This window comes from Bos javanicus, chromosome 10 (genome assembly GCF_032452875.1).
Source record: "Bos javanicus breed banteng chromosome 10, ARS-OSU_banteng_1.0, whole genome shotgun sequence".
Classification (NCBI taxonomy): domain Eukaryota; kingdom Metazoa; phylum Chordata; class Mammalia; order Artiodactyla; family Bovidae; genus Bos; species Bos javanicus.
Genome location: NC_083877.1, coordinates 92,304,527 through 92,326,743, shown reverse-complemented (window position 1 = coordinate 92,326,743; position 22,217 = coordinate 92,304,527). Strand labels below are relative to the sequence as shown.

At 44.3% G+C, this 22,217-nt stretch overlaps 1 protein-coding gene across 6 annotated transcripts in view; it reads left to right on the top strand.

Annotated features, from left to right (window-relative positions):
- The window catches only part of STON2 (stonin 2), a 182,013-nt gene that overhangs the window by 56,629 nt on the left and 103,167 nt on the right, over positions 1-22,217 (top strand). The gene's annotated exons all lie outside the window — the stretch shown is intronic.

Sequence of the window (22,217 nt, the reverse complement as noted above, 5' to 3'; positions counted from 1 at the left end):
TATTGAATCTGGATTCGTAAGTACATCTTTTTACTATTCTCTGTGATAAATTGGGAAATATATATAAAATATTTGTGCTCTGTATCAAGATATAATGGTTGTCTTAAGAAAAATAGCTATCTTGAAACAATTAGGCTTGAAAATACTGTGATTAAAAAAATAAATTTAAAGGCCAAAATTATTTGAAAAAGTAAAAAACAATGCAAAAAAAATTCCTTAATGAACAAAATATCAGCATTTTAAAGACTAAAGACAAAATCCAACTAAAACCTGGATGACTGCCATACTCCACCCTAATCCTAGCTCTTTTTCCAGTAAAATTCTGCATACAGAAATAGATAGCTAGCCTATAGGCTGCAGTTGGCTGAGTCTATATTTTTTAAATGTTGCATTTAAAATATTATTTAATTACTGAATTATTTAAGTTATCTTTTAAATTTTGCACCCACAGTGAGTGCCTCCCTTGCCTCACCCTTGTGCCAGCCTTGCATTGTACTAAGGACAGGGGATTTATTGATGTTACTAGAGAACGAATCAAGAAATGACAACTTTGAAATGTGTTGAAAGCATAATTTTGGCCTGAGAACATTGGCTCAGACATTCATTACTAATTCCATCTGTTTCCATGGATGAACATTTAACTGAGCTCTGTGGAGGTGGGACTCTCCTCTGCAGAAAGAGTCTTATCAACTGGTTTCCCAGCAGATGTGAGGCTGGACGTGTAGGATCAGGCCTGCCTCAGCCCGTGTTTCTAGCTCAGAGACCCAAGTACCTGGAGAACTGTGCAGAGCCGCAGGGCGGCAAAGAAAATGGTAGTAAATCCAAGGACCCTTGTATAGATGTACCACATCTTCATCCGTTCCTCTGTTGGTGGACATTTAGGCTGGTTCTGTGTCCTGGCTATATTGCACGTAGTGCTGCCATGAACATCACTCAGCCACGAAAAGGAATGACATTGGGTCATTTGCAGAGACATGGACGGACCTAGAGTCTGTCACACAGAGTGAAGTGAGTCAGAAAGAGAAAAGCAAATGTATAATATTGCTTATACGTGGAATCTAGAAACATGATACAGATGAACTTATTTGCAAAGCAGAACTAGAGATGTAGAGAACAAGTTTATGGATACCAAAGTGGGGGAAGGGGAGGTGGAATGGACTGGGAGATTGGGATTGACATATACATATACTACTACGTATAAAATAGATAGCTAATGACAGCCTACGCATAGGAAACTCTGCTTAGTGCTCTGTGATGACCTCAATGGGAAGGAATTCTATAAAAGAGGGGATATGTGTATACACTGGGAATGTATGAGGGCTTCCCTCATAGCTCAGTTGGTAAAGAATCTGCCTGCTTGTAATGCAAGAGACCTGGGTTCGATTCCTGGGTCGGGAAGATCCCCTGGAGAATGAAATGGCAACCCACTCCAGTATTCTTGCCTGGAAAATCCCATGGACAGAGGAGCCTGGCGGGCTACAGTCCATGAGGTCGCAAGAGCTGGGCACGACTTAGTGGCTAAACCACCATCACTACCATACCTGAAAAGACCCTGATGCTGGGAAAAATTGAGGTGGGAAGAGAAGGGGACGACAGAGGATGAGATGGTTGGATGGCATCACCAACTCAATGGACATGAGTTTGAGTAGGCTCTGGGAGTTGGTGATGGACAGGGAGGCCTGGTGTGCTGCAGTCCATTGGGTTACAAAGAGTCAGACACGACTGAGCAACTGAACTGAACTGATATATATATGTATGGATGATTCACTTTGCTGTACAGCAGAAGCTAACACAACATTGTAAAGCAAGTATATTCCAATAAAAAGTAAAAAAAAATCCAGGAGCCCTCTCTTGCCCATCAAGGAACCTACCAAGTAAAGGATTGCTGGGTACATCCCTATTACCCCAACTAGCCTCACCGACTAGACTAGCTCCTTCATGGGTTTCCTCACATAAGCTGTGTTTAACAGTAAGGAAGAGTGAGGGGTTGGTAGAGCTCAGGTCAGGGTACTTGCAGGAGAAGTGAGGCTTCACCGCACTCAACACAGATAATGCAGACATCTCCCCAGCTTCCATCCTGGAGGCTGTTGAGCAACTCAGGTTTTAATTTGAATCCGAAAGGTTCTGGTACTTGTGCTATGTCAGCAACATCACATACATTAACTGCAGACATTACACGACAGTGGTGCCGTGTTTTACAGCAAGTATCTTCACCGTGATAGAAACAGACCGAGACTTCTTGTAGTCGCTGCTGCTGGCTCTGTTCGTTGGGTAATACTGAGTTTTCCTGGTGTGGTAGCCTGAATAGTGGGCCCTAAAGCCGTCAGGTCCTCGGCCCTGGAACCTGTGAACCTTGTCTTATTTGTAGAAGGGATTTTTGCTCATGGATTAAGCTAAAGATTTTGAGATAAGGAAATCGTGCTGGATTATCTGGGTGGGTCCGCAGTATAATCATACATAAATAAGAGGGACATGGGGGAGATGTTGCTCACATAGAGAAGGCAGTGTGAAGGCAGAACAGAAAGGGATTTGAAGATGCTGGCCCTGAGACCTGGAGTGAGGAGGCTGTAGCCAAGGAATGCCAGTGGCCACCAGATGCTGGAAGACACAAGGAACAGATTCTCTCCTCGAGCCTCTGGAGGAAGCCTTGCCCTGTTGACATCTTAACTTTGGCCCAGTGATTCAGAGTTCAGTCTCCTAGCTTCTGGAACTATGAGAGAACAACTTTCTGCTGTTTGAACACACCAGGTTTTTGGTGCAGCAGCCATGGTTACTTTAAATACCAAGTTTCTAAAATATTTTCCCCCTTTCTTTCCCTCCCTCCACTTTTCTTTTCTTTTTTTTAACTTAAAAAAAAAAGAATCTCTTGTTTAACTTTCTTGCTTTTTATTTTATTTATTGGAATATAATTGCTTACAGGGTTGTGTTTGTGCTGTACAACACTGTGAATCAGCCACATTGTTGTTCAATCGCCCAGTCGTGTCTGACTGTTTGCAACCCCATGGACCACAGCAGGCCAGGCTCCTCTCTCCTCCTCTCCATTATCTCCAGATAGGTGGTCCTATCTAACTGTCTCACCCTCTGCCCTCTTTTCTCCTCCTGCCTTCAATCTTTTCCAGAACCTTTTCTAAGGAGTTGGCTCTTCACATGAGGTGGCCAAAATATTGGATCTTCAGCTTCAGGAACAGTCCTTCCAATGAACACCCAGGACTGATCTTCTTTAGGATGGACTGGTTAGATCTCCTTGCAATCCAAAGGACTCTCAAGAGTCTTCTCCAACACCACAATTTCAAAAGCATCAATTCTTTGCGCTCAGCCTCCTTTATGGTCCAACTCTCACATCCATACATGACTACTGGAAAAACCATAGCTTTGATTATATGGACCTTTGTCAGAAAAGTGCTATCTATCTCTGCTTTTTAATAAGCTGTCTAGGTTGGTCATAGCTTTTCTCCCAAGGAGCAAGTGTCCATAAGTATACATCTACACCCCTCCTCTCTATGTGGAGGCAGGCTGAGTAAGTCAAGCTGGTCTAGGGGAGCACCTCTAATAGGGCAGGCCATTTATTAAGCGCATGTTCTGTGGTAGCCACAATGCTTTACCTCCAAAGTTTACAGCCCCATGCATGCAGGCAGGGTGTGACGTTCCACAAGAACAAAGTTTCCATGGAAACTGATTTTTTGACTTCAGCCCTCTTCCCAGTCACATAAGCATCACCCATGGAAACCGACTCTTACCTGTAATGTGATTGTAGTTTCTCAGTTTATTCTCATTTTATTCCTTAACATCTGTTCTATTTGCTTCTAGCAAATGCCTAGCACTTTCCAATCCGCTGTCTTTGTGTCAGGAAAAAATGGAAAAATGTGTGTCTTGGACTTGTCCCATGTGGCCTCTCTACTAATATCCTTTTATAAGAAAAAGGATGATCTTGGCCTCAGAGAAATAGGTGGGGGAGGGGCGGGGGGGTGACAGAGGAGAACTGATGAGTGCCTGGATTCCTGGAAGCAAAAAAATGGAGCTTTACTCCACCAGCTTGTCCCTTACCTTAACATCCTGGCTTGCAAAGAGAAGCTGGGAAAGAAGCAATCACAGGGGAGTCCGTAGGGAGAGAAATGTTCCCTGGGACACTCTTTCCTCTCCCTCGGTCCCTACTCCTCAGCACCTCCACAGTTTTCCTGAGAGATGAAAACCAAAAAAAAAAAAAAACCCTCCCAAAACCCCACAAAAGAATTTCTCTTTTAAGCGGTGCCACCTAAGAATAAAGCCAAGGGGGCATTGGATTTTAGCCTGGCAGGAGAATGTGCAATTTGCCTTCATTAAAATGCAGGAGGCTGTAGGCAGGGAAAGGAAGGGACAAAGAGACTGTCAGTAGTGGTAAATCTCTTATTTTTGTGGCATTTGAATGCCAGAAGCTGCACTGGGGACTCAGAGGAGCCAGAGAGTGGTGTGTCCCCACCCTGGTGACCTGGCCACTTAATTCATTGTTCACTGACCACTGATGCGTACCAAGGGTGACTGAATAACTAGGAGCAACAGCTAGAAGGAAAAACAGGTCCAGAAACGCTTAAATCCATCAAGGAGACAACTTTCTTTTGGACGTCACGAGGGCAGAATGTGGAGTGCCATTATGGTTGGTCTGGGAAAAAGGGGCTGTGTGATCTTTTTCAGAAAAATATGGATAAAAAATATGGATAAAATATGGAGCCTTTCTAAAAACACATATACAGGAAAAAGAATGGGCACCAGTTCCCTGGACCTGATGATGTTAGGAATGAAAGGGCATATAAAATCATGCCTCTTGAATCTTTTGTAAAAGTTGTTTCCTCTGTTAAAACCCCTGAAATTTGGTGAAGGCCAATGTGAAATTCACATATCTGACTTCAGATCAGTTTGGCTCAAGCCATGTTGATACATATTCTCTTTGTGTACATGTGTCTGTGTGTGTGTGTGTGTGAGTGTGTTCTCAGTTGTGTCCTACTCTTTGTGACCACATGGACTGTAGCCCACCAGGCTCCTCTGTCTTACAGGGTTATCCAGGCAAGAACACTGGAGTGGATTATCATTTTCTCTTCCAGGGGATCTTTCTGACCCAGGCAATGAACCCGAGTCTCCTGCATCTTCTGCCTTTGCAGGGGGATTCTTTGGCGTCCCTTGTGGCTCAGCTGGTAAAGAATCTACCTGCAATGCAGAAGACCTGGGTTTGGTCCCTGGGTTGGGAAGATCCCCTGGAGAGGAAAAAAGGCTACCCACTGCAGTATTCTGGCCTAGAGAATTCCATGGACTGTATAATGCATGGGGTTGCAAAGACTCAGAAACAACTGAGCAACTTTCACTTCACTTCTTTACCACTGGGCCACCTGGGAAGCCCAAATATTCTCTTTCAGTTCAGTTCAGTTCAGTCACTCAGTTGTGTCTGACTCTTTGCAACCCCATGGACTGCAGCACGCCAGGCCTCCCTGTCTATCACCAACTCCCGGAGCTTACTCAAACTTATGTCCATTGAGTCAGTGATGCCATCCAACCATCTCATCCTCTGTTGTCCCCTTCTCTTCCTGCCCTCAGTCTTTCCCAGCATCAGAGTCTTTTCCAATGAGTCAGCTCTTGGCATCAGGTGGCCAAAGTATTGGAGTTTCAGCTTCAACATCAGTCCTTCCAATGAACACCCAGGACTGATCTCCTTTAGGATGGACTGCTGGTTGGATCGCCAAGGGACTCTCAAGAGTCTTCTCCAACACCACAGTTCAAAAGCATCAGTTCTTCGGTGCTCAGCTTTCTTTATAGTCCAACTCTCACATCCATATATGACTACTGGAAAAACCATAGCCTTGACTAGACGGACCTTTGCTGGCAAAGTAATGTCTCTGCTTTTTAATATGCTGTCTAGGTTGGTCATAACTTTTCTTCCAGGAAGTAAGTGTCTTTTAATTTCATGGCTGCAGTCACCATCTGCAATGATTTTGGAGCCCCCCAAAATAAAGTCAGCCACTGTTTCCACTGTTTCCCCATCTATTTGCCATGAAGTGATGGGACTGGATGCCATGATCTTAGTTTTCTGAATGTTGAGCTTTAAGCCAACTTTTTCACTCTCCTCTTTCACTTTCAAAATATTCTCTTTAGATTTTTTATTAGAACAAATAATGTCCAGAAGTCATGTTTGGATGTGAGAGTTGGACCATAAAGAAAGCTGAATGCAAAAGAATTGGTGCTTTTGAACTGTGGTGTTGGAGAAGACTGTGGTGGGTCCCTTGGACTGCAAGGAAATCCAACCAGTCCATCCTAAAGGAAATCAGTCCTGAATATTCACTGGAAGGACTGATGTTGAAGCTGAAACTCCGATACTTCGGCCACCTGAGGCAAAGAAAGAACTGACTCATTGGAAAAGACCCTGCTGCTGGGAAAGACTGAAAGTGGGAGGATAAGGGGACTACAGAGGATGAGATGTTTGGATGGCATCACCGACTCAATGGATATGAGTTTGAGCAAGCTCTGGGAGTTGGTGATGGACAGGGAAGCCTGGTGTGCAGTTCATGGCGTTGCAAAGAGTCGGACACCGACTGGGTTGACTGAACTGAACTGAACGTCGAACACTTTAAAGTAAAGTGAAAGTCACTCAGTCGTGTCTGACTCTTTGCTATCCCATGGACTATACAGTCCATGGAATTCTCCAGGCCAGAATACTGGAGTGGGTAGCCTTTCCCTTCTCCAGGGGATCTTCCCAACCCAGGGATTGAACCCAGGCCTCCCGCATTGCAGCCAGATTCCTCACCAGGTGAGCCACAAGGGAAACCCATGGAACACTTACACTTTGGACTTAAATTAGCATAGGAATACTGTTCACACCTTGGAAATATTGTTCCGGTTTGAAAATGCTGTGTGATCAGTCTGAATTACATGGTAAAAAATGTCAAAAAAAAAAAAAACTTAACTGAAAACTCATTTGCTGAACTCTGAAGTAAATGCATAGATATTCTGTTAAACCATGAGAGGAACCAAAGTGCTTTTTAAAAAAAAGATTCTGATGGATCTGTTCAAATCAAAATTGAATCTTTATGTTTTTCTCTCAAAGAAACATTTTTGAAAATGGATCTACACCAGGTGTGTTTTATTCCCGTGTTGTGCTTTAGCAGTAGTGTTTCTGAAGTGGGCCAGTTGCACAGAATTTTCCTAACTTAATGTTTTACCTCCTCAGACTTCTAAATTGTACCACGCACCAGGAGGAATGTAGACGTCAGCTTCGCTGTCACCTAAAATTGTTACACAGATTGTCTCAGAGACAAGGCCAATGTGCATTTTCAAGTGTGTGGGTGTGCTTAGAATACATTTGCAAATGCATGCAGCCAAGTTGAAAGAGCAAAGTTCATCCCCGAAATTAAAAAAAAAAATTAAGGCGCTATTATCTGCAGGAAGCTTCCTGTTCACTCATCGTGTTGTGCACTGACCTTCTTCCAGGGACACAGTGATTTTGTGGCAAGGCCAAGGCCACGAGGCTGAATTGGACCCATTATGCGGATCCTGCAGGATATGCATAATTTCGAACATGGGAAAAAAAAAAAAACCTTGATTTCCGGAACCTTTATTTCCCCTGTCCTTCAAATGTCTTCCCTCAGAGTTTGGACTGAGGCCTTCCCATTGTGTCTGGGGGAGCAGAGGGAAGCTAACTGTCTGACCAGAGAAAGACCCGCTTGTTTGGGGGAGGACCAGAGATGATGTCAGCCATGTAAGAAGGAGGCAGCTGAGAGTCCTGAAGAAGAGGAGCCCAGCGGTTAGTTTCTGTGAGGTTGTTGGGGGAGAGTGGTGGGCGGGGGTGGGATAAGATCCCAGCCTTTTGGTGACTATGGAGGCCAGGCGCCCCGCAAGGCTTGCGTGTACTTCCGCTCCGGGTCTCGCTTTCTTTTAGTACCCTGCATGGTTCTTCTCTGCTTGTAAAGGTAATTCATGACCTTCCGGGACTCCACCTCAGACCCGGGATGCTCTCAGGAATGAATTTTATTAACCGAGCCCGCCTCCCTCAGGGCCTGCGCGTCCCCACAGAACTCCGCTCTGCTCCGGTTGTCGCCTCTCCCGCTGCTCCCCCGAGTGCCTCTCCGCTCCTGCCGGCTCCCCCAGCCTTTGAGGCTCTCTCTCGAAGTTCTCTCCGAGCTCTGCTCAGCACCACCGCCCCGCAGCCCCTCTCTGCTTCTTCATCCTTTGTTTTTAAGTGAGGCCCTCGTTTGCTTTCTGTAAGCCTGTATTTGTTCCTTTCTTGGCCGTGCCCTGTAGTCGTGCCCGGCTTTCTCTGGTTGCGTCTGCGGGCTTCTCTTTCGGTGGTCCCTCGTGCTGCGGAGACCAGCTCAAGGCCCGCGGGCCGCAGTAGTCCTGGCACGCGGGCTTAGTTGCCCCAGAGCACGAGGGAACTTCCCAGACCAGGGATCAAACCCATGTCCCCTGCCTTGGCAGGCGGACTCTTAACCCCTGGAGCACCAGGGAAGGCCCTTACATGTCTCTCCCTGAAATTAGGCTGTGTGCTTATGAGTTTACTGTCTGTCTTCCCCACTAGAGAAAAGGGACTTTGTCTCATTTACTCTTTATCCCAGAACATGGTCCATGGAACTTAGTAGCGGCCTTCTTTGTATTTATCGGATAAATGAAGGAAAAGGTAAAAGGTGGACATGAAATCTACTGCAGAAGGACTCCTGTTTATGTGGCTAATGAGCTGTTAGGTGGAACTTGAACGATGCCCTCTTCGGTAAATCACAGGAAAGTGATTTTTTTGTTTTGCTTTGTGATCATCAGTTGTTTGCTTTCCGTTGTTGTGCACGCAGTATGTATACCCACCTACCACATACGTACACATAGACCCACAGACATAGCATATGCAGATAACATGTACTCATACACATAGTAATGTACATTTACATACATACATAAAACATATACACTGACATTCATGCACATACACACATATTACATATACACCTAGCATAACATGTACATATTGTATTACAACCCCGATGTTCTCCTCTTCCAGAGAATATGCTAACTCACCCAGGGGGCCATGTGACCCATCCACCCTCAGTCTGGGACACAGAACACAATCAGCTGCCCAAGCATGCATCAATTAACCAGTTCATTCATGCAAAGCATATTTAGGTGCTGGGAATGCAATTATAAGAAAGTTGGACACAGTCCCTCTTTTCCCCAAGCTGAGATTACCTAACAGTCCAGCGGTCTATTTCCCATGAAGCCTTCTGGGGTGAGCCAAAGCTTCTCTGAACCCGTCCTAGGGCCACTGCTTTGTATCGCAAGCTGTGAAAGCCACAAATGAAGAGTTAAATGAGATCTATTTTGTATTCATGGATGACCGTGTTTACAACATTGGAGAAATCATTTAGCCCTAGTTAGTGAACATCTAACTAGAAGCAGAAAGTGGAAGACTCTAGCAGGGGTAACCTTGGCTCTCCTGACCTGGCATCTCTGCCCAGGCCGCCTTCAAATCTCAGAGGATGATGAGCAGAAAAAAACATTCCGGAAGGTATTATTCTCTAAGACACATATCAAACTTTTAATACCATCTCAGCAGCTGCTTCCAGAGAACGCAACCCAGGACAAGGAATATCAGATGAAAGGGGAATAAAGGTGCCTTGATGGAAAGGGGAAATTTGGAGACATGCACATAAGTGAGGGGTTTGTCATCTGAAGAGATACAAAGAGAAGATGACCATCTACAAGTCGAAGAGAGAGGTCTGGAACAGAGTCTTCCCCCCCAGCACACAGAAGGAACCAGTTTTGCTGACTTCTTGCCTCCAGAACAATGTGAGAGAAACTGATTCCTGTTGTTTAAGCGTGAAGTCTGTGGTAACTTCTTATGGCAGTTCTAGAAACTGATCACATGCACCACGGCCTTGTCTAATTCAATGAAACTAAGCCATGCCGTGTGGGGCCACCCAAGATGGGCAGGTCATGGTGGAGAGGTCTGACAGAATGTGGTCCACTGGAGAAGGGAATGGCAAACCACTTCAGTATTCTTGCCTTGAGAACCCCATGAACAGTATGGAAAGGCAAAAAGATAGGACACTGAAAGATGAACTCCCCAGGTCAGTAGGTACCCAATATGCTACTGGAGATCAGTGGAGAAATAACTCCAGAAAGAATGAAGAGACGGAGTCAAAGCAAAAACAGTGCCCAGCTGTGGATGTGACTGGTGATGGAATTAAAGTCCGATGCTGTAAAGAGCAATATTGCATAGGAACCTGGAATGTTAGGTCCATGAATCAAGGCAAATTGGAAGTGGTCAAACAGGAGATGGCAAGGGTGAACATTGACATTTTAGGAATCAGTGAACTAAAATGGACTGGAATGGGTGAATTTAACTCAGATGACCATTATATCTACTACTGTGGGCAGGAATGCCTTAGAAGAAATGGAGTAGCCCTTATAGTCAACAGAAGAGTCTGAAATACAGTACTTGGGTATAATCTCAAAGACAACAGAATTATCTCTATTCATTTACAAGGCAAACCATTCAATATTATGGTAATCCAAGTCTATGCCCTGACCAGTAATGCTGAAGAAGCTGAAGTTTAACAGTTCTATGAAGACCTATAGGACCTTCTAGAACTAACACCCAAAAAAGATGCCCTTTTCATTATAGGGGACTGGAATGCAAAAGTAGGAAGTCAAGAGATACCTGGAGTAACTGGCAAATTTGGCCTTGGAGTACAAAATGAAGCAGGGCAAAAGCTAACAGAATTTTGCTAAGAGAACACACTGGTCATAGCAAACACCCTCTTCCAACAACACAAGAGAAGAGTCTACACATGGACATCACCAGATGGTTAATACTGAAATCAGATTGATTATATTCTTTGCAGCCAAAGGTGGAGACGCTCCATACAGTCAGCAAAAACAAGACTGGGAGCTGACTGTGGCTCAGATCATGAACTCCTTATTGCCAAATTCAGACTGAAATTGAAGAAAGTAGGGAAAACCACTAGACCTTTCAGGTATGACCTAAATGAAATCCCTTATGATTATACAATAGAAGTGAGAAATAGATTCAAGGGATTAGATCTGATAGAGTGCCTGAAGAACTATGGGTGGAGGTTCGTGACGTTGTACAGGAGGCAGGGATCAAGACCATCCATGAGAAAAAGCAATGCAAAGAGGCAAAATGGTTGTCTGACAAGGACTTACAAATAGCTGAGGAAAGAAGAGACATGAAAAGCAAAAGAGAAAAGGAAAGATACAGCCATTTGAATGCAGAGTTCCAAAGAATAGCAAGGAGAGATAAGAAAGCCTTCCTCAGTGATCAGTGCAAAGAAACAGAGGAAAACAATAGAATGGGAAAGACTAGAGATCTCTTCAAGAAAATTAGAAATACCAAGGGAATATTTCATGCACAGATGGGCACAATAAAGGACAAAAATGGTATGGACCTAACAGAAGCAGAAGATACTAAGAAGAGGTGGCAAGAATACACAGAAGAACTGTACAAAAACGATCTTCATGACCCAGATAACCACAATATTGTGATCATTCACCTAGAGCCAGACATCCTGGAATGTGAAGTCAAATGGGCCTTAGGAAGCATCACTACAAACAAAGCTAGTGGAGGTGATGGAATTCCAGTTGAGTTATTTCAAATTCTAAAAGATGATGCTGTTAAAGTGCTGCACTCAATATGCCAGCAAATTTGGAAAACCCAGCAGTGGCCACAGGACTGGAAAAGTGAGTCTTCATTCCAATTCCAAAGAAAGGCAATGCCAAAGAATGCTCAAACTACCGCACAATTGCACTCATCTCACATGGTAGCAAAGTAATGCTCAAAATTCTCCAAGCCAGGCTTCAACAGTATGTGAACCATGAACTTTCAAGCTAGTTTTAGGAAAGGCAGAGGAACCAGTGATCAAATTGCCAACATCCGTTGGATCATAGAAAAATCAAGAGAATTCCAGAAAAGCATCTACTTCTGCTTTATTGACTACACTAAAGCCTTTGACTGTGTGGATCACAATAAACTGTGGAAAATTCTGAAAGAGATGGGAATACCAGACCACCTGACCTGCCTCCTGAGAAATCTGGATGCAGGTCAAGAAGAAACAGTTAGAACTGGACATGGAACAACAGACTGGTTCCAAATAGGAAAAGGAGTACATCAAGGCTGTATATTGTCACCCTGCTTATTTAAGTTATATGCAGACTACATCATGCGAAATGCCAGGCTGAATGAAGCACAAGCTGGAATCAAGATTCCTGGAAGAAATATCAGTAACCTCATATATGCAGATAACACCACCTATGGCAGAATTCGAAGAGGAACTAATGAGCCTCTGATGAAAGTGAAAGAGGAGAGTTTAAAAGCTGGCTTAAGACTCAACATTCAGAAAACTAAGAACATGGCATCTGATCCCATAACTTCATGGCAAATAAACAGTGACAGACTGTATTTTGGGAGGCTCCCAAATCACTGCAGATGGTGATTACAGCCATGAAATTAAAAGATGCTTGCTCCTTGGAAGAAAAAAGCTGTGACCAACCTAGACAGCATATTAAAAAGCAGAGACATTACTTTGCCAACAAAGGTCCATCTAGTCAAGGCTATGGTTTTTCCAGTAGTCATGTATGGATGTGAGATTTGGACTATGAAGAAAGCTGAGCACCGAAGAATGCTTTTGAACTGTGGTGTTGGAGAAGACTCTTGAGATTCCCTTGGCGATCCAACCAGCAGTCCATCCTAAAGGAGATCAGTCCTGGGTGTTCATTGGAAGGACTGATGTTGAAGCTGAAGCTCCAATACTTTGGCCACCTGATGTGAAGAACAGACTCATTGGAAAAGACCCTGATGCTGGGAAAGACTGAGGGCAGGAGGAGAAGGGGACGACAGAGGATGAAATGGTTGGATGGCATCACCGACTCAATGGATATGAGTTTGGGTAAACTCGGGGAGTTGGTGATGGACAGGGAGGCCTGGTGCGCTGCAGCCCATGGAGTTCCAAAGAGTCAGACACCGCTAAGCGGCTGAACTGAACTGAGTAAGCATTAAAGTATAAATAAAGCACATGACATCAAAGTGTGTATAAGTATTTTAAATTTTAGTCTGCTCAGGATCCCAGGGGATAAAAAGAGAGAAGAGTATTTGCTGTATGAATTGTTTTAGCTGATAACTTATTGTTTTGCCCTGTTCAGTCATGTCTGACTTTTTTGGACCCCATGAACTGTAGCCCACAGGCTCCTCTGTCCATGGGATTTCCCAGGCAAAAATACTGAAGTGGGTTGCCATTCCCTTCTCCAGGGAATGTTCCTCACCCAGGGATCGAACCCGCCTCTCCTGCATTTCCTGCATTGCAAGGCAGATTCTTTACCTGCTGAGCCATCAAGGAAGCCCTGACAACTTGTTTATTATTTATTCAACCAATGGAGCTTTGGGCCCCCACTTTGGGCCAGTCACTATTCAAGGCACTGGGGATACAGCAGGAAGTCCTGCCTGATCCATTCTGCTGGGGGAAGCCACAGCAGAAACTGGATCGAGAAGTAGATGAATGTGTGTCAGATAACGTGTTCAGTGGGAAGAGGAGAAAAACGAGGCAAAGAAAGGGAGCCGGGTGAGAGAGGATGTGAAACTTACAGAAGATCCAGGAGCTACTCTGAGCAGTAGCTTTGGCATGAAGACTTGAGGGAAGTGAGGCCTGAGCCTTGCAGAAACTGGGGAAGGAGTCTTCTAGGAGGAAGGAGCAATAAGTGATGGGACCCTGGGGAGGTGGCCCTGTTCATGTTGTGTGATTCAAGTGGAATGAATGGGGGAGAAGTTCGAGAAGGCAGCGAGTCAGGAAATTGTGGGGTCTTGGATGGCGTAGGTTTTTAAGGGCACAGTGAGGACGTGGACCTTGACTGTGGGTGAGGAGGAAAGCTGTGTGTATGTGGGGAGGGGGGCAGGGGTTGCACCTGAGGTGAGATGTGAGCAGCCTAGGCTTGCACACACAGGTGATTCTGTTCACACTGGGGGGCTCTTATGTGGAGAACAGACTGAGGAGGAGGGTAAATGTGGAAGTGGGGAGACCAAGGACAGCCACTGGGATGACCGCGGAGAGGATGGGGTCTGGGATTGGGGTGGTAGCTTGGAGACGGTGGGAAGTGATTGGATTCCAAGTGTCCTTTGAAGGTAGCATTAACAGAAGCTGTGAGGCGCCAAAGGTGAGAAGAATCAAGGTGTCCTTCTGAACATCGGAAAGGGAGAGGGAGCTGGTGTGGAAGGGAGAAGAGGAACTTAGTTTCCAACTTGTAGAGATGTCAGTCAAGATTTCAAGTAGATTTGGATATAAGTTTATGTCTGGAAGTAGCAACTACCACTTAACCCTGTTTGGGGCTTCCCTGGTGGTTCAGACAGTAAAGAATCCACCTGCAATGAGAGAGACCTGGGTTCAATCCCTGGGTGTGGAAGATCTCCTGGAGAAGGGAATGGCAACCCACTCTAGTACTCTTGCCTCGAGAATTCCGTGGACAGAGGAGCCTGGTGGGCTACAGTCCATGGGGTCGCACAGAGTCAGACAAGACTGAGCGACTAACCACCCTTTTGGAGTACTTCCTTTGTGCCAAGCATTTTGCCAAGTGCTTCATCAGTATTGGCCTAATCCATTTATGAGGGGGGACCCTGTTTTCTGCTCCATTTTACGGGTGAAAACACAGAAGAACAGATGTATTGAGTAATTTGTCCCAGGCTACAGGGCTGTGTGCAGCAGGCAGTCTGGACCCAGAGTCCTTACATACAACCTCATAGGAAAGGAGAGAAGGCAGATTTCTGTCTTTGTTTCTCTATATTCCTTGCAAATCAGATGTGAAGCATCATGATGACAGCAACCTGCTGCTCACCGGCCTGGCTGTCAGAGGTCTGGTCTTCCTCTGGGAGAAGAGTCAACTCCAGACTGAGAACTTTCTCTCACTGTTCAACTGATCATGTGGCCTGAGGATATTCAATCCAGAAACTAGACACCATGATATATTCAAATTTGCTAAGCCGATAAATAAAATGTATGAGATCAAATGAGAACAGATGGTAGGATGTAGAGACATCGCCTCTCCCAGCTACTTTGGTTTTTGTTCTTCAGTCACTCAGTCGTGGCTGACTCTTCACGACCCCACGGACTGCAGCTCGCCAGGTTCCTCTGTCCTCCACCATCTCCCAGAGTTTGCTCAAATTCATATCCATTGAGTCAGTGATGCCATCCAGCCATCTCATCCTCTGTTGCGTCTTCTCCTCCTGCCTTCAATCTTTCCCAGCATCAGGCTCTTTTCCAATGAGTCGGCTCTTTGCAGCAGGTGGCCAAAGTATTGGAGTTGCAGCTTCAGCATCAGTCCTTCCAATGAATATTCAGGGTTGATTTCTTTTAGGATTGACTGGTTTGATCTCCTTACAGTCCAGGGGACTCTCAAGAGTCTTCTCCCAGCTTTATTATTCTTAGTTTTTCTTTCGAGGGAAATTTGAGAGTGTTAGCTAACAAATGTAAAGAAGCTGTATCTGGGGACTTCCCTAGTGGTGCAGTGGCTAAGGCTCCACACTCCCAATGCAGGGGAGCTGGGTTTGATCCCTGGTCAGGGAACTAGACCCCACATGCCACACCTAAAAGTTCAGATGCTGCAACTAAAGATCCCGCGTGCCACGGCGAAGACCAGGTGCAGCTACATAAAGGAAGAAAGAAGAGCTAATGTGAAAATACAAATAGTTAGATTCCTTTCTTGAATAGTCTTTTGATATGTGGCTTTAATAAGCTTTATTAGCTACTGAGTAAACACTAAGGATCACGTTTAAAGTGTGTGTTAAATTACAAAGGACGATAGTACAGCCCACCCCCCAGTTTAATAAATAGAACACTGGCATCGCTCAGAAGCACTCTGTTTCCCCACTGATCATGACATTCCTTTTTCTAGTCATCCATTTCCCTCTGTCCTCTGTCACCCTCTCCCTGGGTTTTGTGATAACTGCTCGACTTTTCCTAACAGCTTTCCTACACATGCATCTCAAATGATAGAATTGCGTTTCATCTGTTTGTGAACCTTATGTAAGTGGAACAATACTGTATGTATTATTCTGTGGCCGACTCCTTTTACACTTTATTTATGAGGTTTTTCCGTTTCATTACCTGTGGGTATAGTGTTTATTGCAGTGTATTCCATCTTAGTGAGAGTGGAAGTCTCTCAGTTGTGCCCGACTCTTTGCGACCCCATGGACTATACAGTCCATGGAATTCTCCAGGCCAGAATACTGGAGCGGGTTGCCATGGCCTCCTCCAGGGAATCTTCCCAACCCAGGGATCGAACCCAGGACTCCCACATTATTCTTTACCAGCTGAGCCATAGTGGAACCCCAAGAATATTGGAGTGGGTCACCTATTCCTTCTCCAGCAGATCTTCCCAACTCAGGAATTAAACTGGGGTCTCCTGCATTATGGGTGGATTCTTTACCAGCTGAGCCACCAGGAATAGTCAATAAAGCAGAAATAGATGTTTTCTGGAACTCTCTTGCTTTTTCCATGATCCAGCGGATGTTGGCAATTTGATCTCTGGTTCCTCTGCCTTTTCTAAAACCAGCTTGAACATCAGGAAGTTCATGGTTCACAGATTGCTGAAGCCTGGCTTGGAGAATTTTGAGCATTACTTTACTAGCGTGTGAGATGAGTGCAATTGTGCGGTAGTTTGAGCATTCTTTGGCATTGCCTTTCTTTGGGATTGGAATGAAAACTGACCTTTTCCAGTCCTGTGGCCACTGCTGAGTTTTCCAAATTTGCTGGCATATTGAGTGCAGCACTTTCAACAGCATCATCTTTCAGGATTTGAAATAGCTCAACTGGAATTCCATCACCTCCACTAGCTTTGTTCATAGTGATACTTTCTAAGGCCCATTTGACTTCACATTCCAGGATGTCTGGCTCTAGGTCAGTGATCACACCATCGTGATTATCTGGGTCGTGAAGATCTTTTTGTACAGTTCTTCTGTGTATTCTTGCCATCTCTTCTTAATATCTTCTGCTTCTGTTAGGTCCATACCATTTCTGTCCTTTATCGAGCCCATCTTTGCATGAAATGTTCCCTTGGTATCTCTAATTTTCTTGAAGAGATCTCTAGTCTTTCCCGTTCTGTTGTTTTCCTCTATTTCTTTGCATTGATTGCTGAAGAAGGCTTTCTTATCTCTTCTTGCTATTCTTTGGAACTCTGCATTCAGATGGGAATATCTTTCCTTTTCTCCTTTGCTTTTCACTTCTCTTCTTTTCACAGCTATTTGTAAGGCCTCCCCAGACAGCCATTTTGCTTTTTTGCATTTCTTTTCCATGGGGATGGTCTTGATCCCTGTCTCCTGTACAATGTCACGAGCTTCATTCCATAGTTCATCAGGCACTCTATCTATCAGATCTAGGCCCTTAAATCTATTTCTCACTTCCACTGTATAATCATAAGGGATTTGATTTAGTTCATACCTGAATGGTCTAGTGGTTTTCCCTACTTTCTTCAATTTCAGTCTGAATTTGGCAATAAGGAGTTCGTGGTCTGAGCCACAGTCAGCTCCTGGTCTTGTTTTTGCTGACTGTATAGCGCTTCTCCATCTTTGGCTGCAAAGAATAGAATCAATCTGATTTTGGTGTTGACCATCTGGTGATGTCCATGTATAGAGTCTTCTCTTGTGTTGTTGGAAGAGGGTGTTTGTTATGACCAGTGCATTTTCTTGGCAAAACTCTATTAGTCTTTGCCCTGCTTCATTCCATATTCCAAGGCCAAATTGCCTGTTACTCCAGGTGTTTCTTGACTTCCTACTTTTGCATTCCAGTCCCCTATAATGAAAAGGACATCTTTTTTGGGTGTTAGTTCTAAAAGGTCTTGTAGGTCTTCACAGAACCATTCACCTTCAGCTTCTTCAGCATTACTGGTTGGGGCAGGAATACCAGACCACCTGATCTGCCTCTTGAGAAATTTGTATGCAGGTCAGGAAGCAACAGTTAGAACTGGACATGGAACAACAGACTGCTTCCAAATAGGAAAAGGAGTTCGTCAAGGCTGTATATTGTCACCCTGCTTATTTAACTTATATGCAGAGTACATCATGAGAAACGCTGGACTGGAAGAAGCACAAGCTGGAATCAAGATTGCTGGGAGAAATATCAGTAACCTCAGATATGCAGATGACACCACCCTTATGGCAGAAAGTGAAGAGGAACTAAAAAGCCTCTTGATGAAAGTGAAAGTGGAGAGTGAAAAAGTTGGCTTAAAGCTCAACATTCAGAAAACGAAGATCATGGCATCGGGTCCCATCACTTCATGGGAAATAGATGGGGAAACAGTGGAAACAGTGTCAGACTTTATTTTTCTGGGCTCCAAAATCACTGCAGATGGTGACTGCAGCCATGAAATTAAGATGCTTACTCCTTGGAAGGGAAGTTATGATCAACCTAGATAGCATATTCAAAAGCAGAGACATTACTTTGCCAAAAAAGTTTCGTCTAGTCAAGGCTGTGGTTTTTCCTGTGGTCATGTATGGATGTGAGAGTTGGACTGTGAAGAAGGCTGAGTGCCGAAGAATTGATGCTTTTGAACTGTGGTGTTGGAGAAGACTCTTGAGAGTCCCTTGGACTGCAAGGAGATCCAACCAGTCCATTCTGAAGGAGATCAGCCCTGGGATTTCTTTGGAAGGAATGATGCTAAAGCTGAAACTCCAGTACTTTGGCCACCTCATGCAAAGAGTTGACTCACTGAAAAGTCTCTGATGCTTGGAGGGGTTGGGGGCAGGAGGAGAAGGGGATGACAGAGGATGAGATGGCTGGATGGTATCACCGACTCGATGGACATGAGTCTGGGTGAACTCTGGGAGTTGGTGATGGACAGGGAGGCGTGGCGTGCTGCGATTCATGGGGTCGCAAAGAGTCGGACGAAACTGAGCAACTGAACTGAACTGAACTGAGCCGCCAGGGAAGCCCATTCCATCTTAGTAATATTCCGCAGTTCATTTACCTGTGCAGTGTGATGGATATTAGAGTTATTCTACTTTGGAGCAATTATGAACATGTTTCTGTGAACATGCGTTTTGCCTTTTCAGTGAGCCTTCCTATCCTAGTGAACACGTGCAAGTGCAAGTGATTCTCTTGTTTAAAAACATCTGAGGATAACTGCTGTGCTGCAGGGTGTGTTTATCCTCCAATCGATCAGATGACTTTAACAGCAACGTGTTTTATGCGGTGCTTCCAGTTTGCTTTCCTACCAGCCACACAGAAAAGCCGCCGTGGCTCCACTGCCCTGACTATACCGGGTTAGGCACGTTTCACTAATTTTGTCACAGGGAGACAGGGAGGAAGGGAAGGGCGAAGACCAGTGAATGCTCATGTGGTTTTAATCTGCATTTCCTAGATTACTAATGAGGTTGAGTTTGTTGTTTTTTTTTTCCTTTTTTTTCCATTTAGTTTTTTCCTTTCGTAAAATGCCTATTGGAGAGTATTTTTTGATGGTATTTCCCTTTTTCTTGCTGATTTCTAGGAGTTCCTTGCGGACACAATGTGCAGCAGATATTATCTCCCGCCCTGTGGGGAGTCTTTCTACGCTTCATGTGTGCTTAGTAGCTCAGTCATTTTCGACTGTTTTGTGACCCCCCATGGACTGTAGCCCGCTGGCCATGTTCCTCTGTCCCTGGGATTTCCCAGGCAAGAATACTGGGGTGGGTTGCCATTTCCTTCTCCGGGGGATCTTCCTGACCCAGGGATCAAACCCGAATCTCCTGTGTCTCCTGCATTGCAGGCAAATTCTTTACCTGCTCAGTCTTTGGGGAAGTCCCCTTTACTCATTATGGTGCTGCTGCTGCTGCTGCTGCTGCTAAGTCACTTCAGTCGTGTCCCACTCTGTGCGACCCCATAGACGGCAGCCCACCAGGCTCCGCTGTCACTGGGACTCTTCAGTCAAGAACACTGGAGTGGGTTGCCATTTCCTTCTCCAATGCATGAAAGTGAAAAGTGAAAGTGAAGTCGCTCAGTCATGTCCGACTCTTAGCGACCGCATGGGCTGCAGCCTACCAGGCTCCTCCATCCATGGGATTTTCCAAGCAAGAGTACTGGAGTGGGGTGCTATGTGACTTTTAGTAAAAAGAAGTACTTAATTTTAATGCTATGAAATTTGTTTATTTTTCTTTTATGCTTGGTGTTTTCTTGGTCTCAGTAAAGAAAATCTTTTACTACATCTGAAATCATGACCACATTAAGCTGTTTGGGTGGCAAAAACGTCCGCTGGATTTTTCCATAAGCTGTAATAGATCTTTTTGGCCAACCCAATATATGCCTTCTAAAGAACATCTTATGTAGGCTTTCACACTATGACATTCAGCCCATTTAGAATTGATTTTTCTATATAGTGTGAAGTCGGAGTCTAATTTAATTTTTTTCTTATAGTAGCATTTTTTCTATGTTATTTCTATCACTTTATTTATTTTAATGTGTATTTACAATGAATTTGTATTATTAAAATTTTGATTTCATTCATATCTAAATCATGTGATTCTGCTTACTAGGAGGGGAGAAAAGCCATGCTAGGATTTTGATTGAGAGTGCAAAATTCTATAATCCAATTTAGGGAGAATTAACATCTTTTACAAGGGCTTCCCTGGTGGCTCAGTGGTAAAGAATCCACCTGCCAATGTAGGAGACACAGATTCAATCCCTGGGTGGAGAAGATCCCTTGGAGAAAGAAGTGGAAACCCATTCCAATATTCTTGCCTGGAAAACTCCATGGACAGAGGAGCGTGGCGGGCTGGAGTCCATCGGATCACAAAGTGTTGGACACGACTGAGCAACAAAACAAGAACAACAAACATCTTTTCATCCTCAGTTCTTTCAATCGATGAATATAGAATCTCTCCATCTATGTAGGTCTTCTCAGTGGTCTCTTAACTTTACAAGTATCTCCTCTGGGGCTTTGCCCCTCTTTTGTTAAATTTATTACTACAGATGCTTCGTATTTTGTGTTGCTTTTATAGATGCTATATTGTTTTCTTGCTGGTTAAAGACTTGTAAAACTTTTAAAACTTTTGCTCTGCAAAGACCCTGTTAAGAAAATAAGGAGACGTTCATGTATGCGGATGGGAATGTAAAATGGCCCAGCATCTTTGGAAAACTGTTTGATAGGTTCTTATAAAACCGAACACGCAGTTACCATATATCTAAGAAATTGTACTCTTGGGTGTTTATCCCAGTGAAATTGAGTCTTATGTTTGTACAAAAATCTGTACATGAATGTTCATAGCACCTTTATTTATAAGAGCCAAGGACTGGAAACAGCCCAAGTGTCCTTTGGCGGATGAATGGTGGGACTACCTGTAGTACATCCACACCATGAAAGACTGCTCAGCAATAAAAAGGAAGGAAGCATTGATACGTTCAACAGTGTCAATGAACGTCAAAGTCATTAAGCTGAGTTTCTTTCTTTTTCAGTCTTCCTTCCCTGTCCTCAGGTTTTTCAGCACTTGCTTTCAGTATTTGTCAGTAAACTTGCAATAAGCCTCTCAGGAAACACCATGGAGAAGCCATGTGATGGCCAATTGAGCAAAAACAACTTAGGAACATCAGAAAACTCAAAAAAGGGACTCTGCAAAATGGTTTTTGCTGAATTTGGTGTGTAGGGTTACAGAGATAAAGCCAGATCCTGTGCACTTCCCCATTAAAGGTATTTTTCATCGTCCAGCAGGTCAGCAGCCCTGGTAGATCTCAATTTGTATTTGTAACAGACTACAGACTCCAGTTACAGTCAAACTCAAGGCAAGCAGACACATATCTCATTCCTAGGCGCATACATAGATAGATATTCAAGTTCCTGTCCCTTAACCCAATCTAGCTCTAATTTTGCAGTGCAGGTTGGTGAGTTTTCTTGAGATTGTTGGCGCGCCACTAAAAATGGAGGAAAATGTAAGGGTAAGGGTGAAACTGCGTGCACTTTGGATCTGAAGGAAGCTGCAGCCTAGGTTAGAAATCTAAGTACAGCCTAATGTGTGAAATAGACACCTGAGGGGAACATACTGGATAGCACAAGGAACTCTACTTAACGCACTGCGGTGACCTAACTGGGAGGGAAATCCAGAAGCAGGGGGGATACATGGCCGATTCACTTTGCTATGTAGCAGAACCTAACACAACATTGTGGAGCAACTATACTCCAAGACAAATTTTAAAGAAGATGAAGAAATACAAGTAGAGCCTAAAATCACACATGTTCTTTGAAGAGCT